The sequence below is a fragment of the Schistocerca cancellata genome, chromosome 5, assembly GCF_023864275.1.
Source record: "Schistocerca cancellata isolate TAMUIC-IGC-003103 chromosome 5, iqSchCanc2.1, whole genome shotgun sequence".
In the NCBI taxonomy this organism is placed as follows: domain Eukaryota; kingdom Metazoa; phylum Arthropoda; class Insecta; order Orthoptera; family Acrididae; genus Schistocerca; species Schistocerca cancellata.
Window position 1 is genome coordinate 415,663,124 of NC_064630.1, and position 4,965 is coordinate 415,668,088.

Here is a 4,965-nt window from a genome sequence, read left to right on the forward strand (position 1 = left end):
AGCAAGTTGCCAGGACCAAATGAATACAGAAATAGCGCACTTTTTTTCACAGGATTATTAGAGTGACGTTACTTTCTGCCCAGTTTTCATTTGAGGCAGCACATATACTTTCTCACGGGGGAGTTAGAATAAACTAGACTATAATCATATTATGGACACCATAGCTGCAAACAGGCGTTGATGTACTTCATTGGGGACATGTTGAAAATGTGTGCCCCGACCGGGACTCGAACCCGGGATCTCCTGCTTACATGGCAGACGCTCTATCCATCTGAGCCACCGCGGGCACAGAGGATAGTGCGTCTGCAGGGACTTACCCCTTGCACGCTCCCCGTGAGATCCACATTCCCAACATGTCCACACCACTACATTCGTAGTGCGCCTAATAGATGTTTGCCCATCATACTCATTACTCGTGGCAGATTAATCTACCAAGTCCCGTACGAGCTCGGGCATGACGTGTGCGTTATCATTTCATTTCTAGCAAAGCTTCATGGTCATCCACGGTAACTGTTCTTTCGGGAACAGATACTACTGTCATATATAGTTAAAGTATGGCTTCCCGGCCTTTGACCTTCTTGTGCGAACGCACACGTCATGCCCGAACTCGTACGGGACGTGGTAGATTAATCTGCCACGAGTAATGAGTATGATGGGCAAACATCTATTAGGCGCACTACGAATGTAGTGGTGTGGAAATGTTGGGAATGTGGATCTCAAGGGGAGCGTGCAAGGGGTAAGTCCCTGCAGACGCACTATCCTCTGTGCCCGCGGTGGCTCAGATGGAGAGAGCGTCTGCCATGTAAGCAGGAGATCCCGGGTTCGAGTCCCGGTCGGGGCACACATTTTCAACATGTCCCCAATGAAGTACATCAACACCTGTTTGCAGCTAGGGTGTCCATATAATTATCATTTCATTTCTAGCAAAGCTGCATGGTCATCCACGGTAACTGTTCTTTCGGGAACAGATACTACTGTCATATATATAATCATTTTGCTAGCATTGTACCAAAATTGTCTGAAGCGTGGACTATAGCGTGAGACTTATTCCTTGCTATCACTCCTCCACTAATGGAACACATTTGTTATTGTATACTTCGCATCAATTAATTATCGCCTTAGACCCTCCACAGTCTCACAAAACAGAGCTTCCTTAAAAGCCACCTGGTGCCGGCAATCGGCCACTTCACCTTGTCTGTGCTACTTCACAGCTGCAAGGTCCGCACTGACAATGAGTCGCCACTAGCCTTGTACTGCTGCATGCTTCAGTAGGCTCGATGCACACGGGCGAGTAACAGCCCTCGTGCTCACAGCGAGATTGCAGCGTCAAAAGTCGTTTCAGTGTAAGCATGGCGACGTCGCAGTGATAATCGTGCAGCACTACTAGATTCGAAACCAGCCAGTATGTATGTAGGCAGAAGAAAGTAGGGAGAGTTTACTTACGTAGTTTATGAATGAGTTAACAAACGCAACAGGAACTTTTGGACTCAGCCACTGGTTAGACACAGCTACTGAAAGGAGCGTGCTTGTCACTTTTTGTAAAATTAAGAGAAGGTGAAAGTAAACTCTTTATTTTCGAATGAGTGTACTGTCGTTTGTTGAATTAACAGTAAAACAACAACTGTAACTTCAACTGTACAATTTTCCGTATGCATCGATAGTGGCTGCATTCTAATTGAACTGCATTGTCTATACAGAATAAGGTACACAACACTGTGTCAAATTGTAAGGAAAATTTGTAAATCTGTGTGGAAACTCTCGCACAAAGAGTGCATACTGAAATTTAGAGAAGAACGATTGGTGAAAAATGGTGGGGGATTTGAAAAGCATGCTAAGTTGTCTGGGCAATAAAGTTCCATCAACTCAAGGATGAAGCTCAGTTAAGAGATAGAAGAAACGTTTTCGCTAATTACTAAGGCGCTGCAGTCATGGACTGTGCGGCTGGTCCCGGCGGAGGTTCGAGTCCTCCCTCGGGCATGGGTGTGTGTGTGTGTGTGTGTGTGTGTGTGTGTGTGTGTGTGTGGTTGTTCTTAGGATCATTTAGGTTAAGTAGTGTGTCAGCTTAGGGACTGATGACCTTAGCAGTTAAGTCCCATACGATTTCACACACATTTGAACATTTGAACTTTGTAGATAACGCTAACGAAGTATCATGGAAAGACAAAGGTATCTAAACCCGGCCACAAACAATCATAGAGAACACTGAATGAATTTGATCACGAACGTGAAAGACTATTCAATTTCGATCACTACTCAGATGTGTGCAACGTATTTTGTGACTGAAATATGATAAAACTTGTATTTTAAACTGTTATTGTCAACTAAATATTTGTTCATTCGGGGGAAATGGCTGTCACGACGTTGCAAAGCACTTGCTGCTTAACGCTATTTAAAATTTTGAGCGGCCACATTGGAGCACCACCTGTAGAACACAAACACAAAATAGTTGAACAGCGACGTTTACCTATATCATTTATCTCCTGATTCGGTTTCGCAGCAAAACTCCCAAAAAACTTTACACGCACTCGAATCCATATGACTCACTGGCAAGATGTGTCCCCATATTTTAGGGTGTTTATCCTCCTCTTCAATGAACATTTCCAAGTCCAGACCGGCAGCATCCATGGCAGGCTAATGGCGGCTGTTACCGGGATTGCTAAGGGGCGTCCGTCCCCCCCCCCTTCCACCCCCCCTTCACCCCATTCACCTACAAGATTGGTGCTTCACTGCGATGGGCGAGATCACTGCGATGCAGCAGTGCTCGGCGAACACAGTTCTGTCACCGCGTCACGGCGGCGCTTTCGCAGTGTCACCGCCGTAATGTGCGCTGCTCAATTGTTTCACAGGCACTGCTGGAACGCGCGAGAAAGTGACGCTGCGAGCAAGCCATAACAAATCGAGAGACCGAGTCTACGAGTATGAAGCGACAGCAGCGCCACAGCCTCCAGACTCGTCACACTCGCCGAACTACAGCGGGAACGAAGGAAGCCCATTAGCACTGATGAACAGCGGCGCCTTGATTTGTGAGACCCGTACTCGCACCGCCTCTGATCTCTAGTGCATTCAGACGAGAGCTGCAGAGAAACAGTCGGCGCCACGCAGCGTGGCGCGGTGTGGTGCGCCGTGGCGCGCATCCAGCCATCCGGTAAGCCGGTAGCTGCGGGCAGGTCGGTATTTCACGGTCAGTGGCCGGCCGCGAGCCCAGCCCGGTACTGAACAACGGTGACTGCTCTTTCCGCGCCATTAGTGCCTCTTTGCCTCAGTTAATACTCCAACCGCAGATTGGCCCCTTGTTTTGCGTTCGGATCCAGGCACGTTTTGCCCGGAGAAAAAGTGCGTCCCTTCCGCTGTGGCTAGAATGCCGTATCGCCTCGCATGGATCAGACCCAGGAATGGGGGCCAGAAAGCCGTTAAGGGAAAGCCATTGTGTCTCAAATGAGAATAAAGTGATGTTCGTTTCAGATGGTAATTGTAGCAGTTGCCTAGATTTCCCCACACTTCGCGATCTTCACGTTAGGGAAGCACGATTTTCACTTGCCACTATTTTCACTTGCCTCTATTTTATCTCGAGAAAATAAAAAAAAAAACCTTCGTGTCATTCAACGCAGGCATCGGAAAAAACACTCGTAGTATGAATACTTCAATTTATTTTAAATTACACTCTAAGACAAATGAAAGAAAGGACACACCACGGAGGAAGCATCTGAATGAGACGAAACTATTACAATTTCAGAAATTTAGGCGATTTATTCAAGAGAACCATCTTCACAAATTGAGCAAATCAGTAACGTGTTGGTCTATCTCTGGTCTTTATGAAAGTAGTTATACAGCTAGGCACTGATTGATAGAGTTGTTGCATGTCCTCGTGAGAGTTAACGTGCCATATTCTGCCCGATTGGTGTGTTAGATCGTCAAAACCCCGAGCTGATTGCAGGGCCATGCCGATAATGCTTCAAGCGTTCTCAATTGGGCAAAGATAGGATTCGACACTCACGAAGATATGTAGCAGAAATTGTCACCGTGTGCGAACGGGCATTATATTGCTGAAATGTAAGCCCACGGAAGACAACTAAACGGGTCCTGCTGTGAAAAGAAATGGCGTCCCAGACCATCACTCCTATTAGTTGTCGGGCCGATGGCGGGTGACAGTTTCATAAACCGTCACTGTCGGGGCCGTCTCCAGACAGGTCTTCGACCTGAAATTGTCTTCAGTGACGAGTCTAGCTTCGAAACGGGCCCCGATGAGCATCAAAGACGTCTCTGGAAACGCCTGCCATTCGGCCCAACAACCAGGAATAATGGTCTGGAATGCAATTTCCTTTCATAGTGGAACCCCTTTGGCTATCATACGCGGTTTCCTTACAGCACGGGGGCACACACACGATATTCTACGCTCTGTTTTGTTGCCCTTCAAGGCAAACCATCCTGGAGTTACATTTCAGCAAGATGATGCCTGCCCGCAAACGGCGAGAGTTTTTACTGCTTGTCTTCGTGCTTTGCAAGCCCTGATTTGGCCCGCCGGATCTCTCCCCAACTGGAGCATCACGGACAGGCCCTTTCAACACTCTCGGGATTTTGACGCTCTAACGCACCAATTTGGCACAGGAGGACATCCAACGATATCAATCAATCCCAAGCCTAACAACTGCTTGCATAAAGGCCAGACGGCTCTGAGCACTATGGGACTTAACATCTGAGGTCATCAGTCCCCTAGACATAGAACTACTTAAACCTAACTAACATAAGGACATCACACACATCCATGCCCGAGGCACGATTCGAACCTGCGACCGTAGCAGCACCGTGTTTCCGGACTGAAGCGCCTAGAACCGCTCGGTCACAAAGACCGGCAAAGGCCAGAGGGTGCAAAATCGTTACTGACTTGTTCAATTTGTGAGGCTCTTTCTCTTGAATAAATCATTAATGTTTACTGAAAATGTAATCATTTGGTTGCCTGTTCACGTA

The 4,965-nt window shown here is 47.3% G+C and overlaps 2 non-coding genes across 2 annotated transcripts; one reads left to right on the forward strand and one right to left on the reverse strand.

Moving 5' to 3' along the window:
• Positions 1-212: 212 nt before the first annotated feature.
• On the reverse strand, positions 213-287 carry Trnat-ugu (transfer RNA threonine (anticodon UGU)). Its single transcript has one exon. It is a non-coding gene; the product is annotated as a tRNA-Thr (tRNA).
• Positions 288-766: 479 nt separating this feature from the next.
• Trnat-ugu (transfer RNA threonine (anticodon UGU)) lies at positions 767-841 on the forward strand. The gene has a single exon. It is a non-coding gene; the product is annotated as a tRNA-Thr (tRNA).
• Positions 842-4,965: the final 4,124 nt, after the last annotated feature.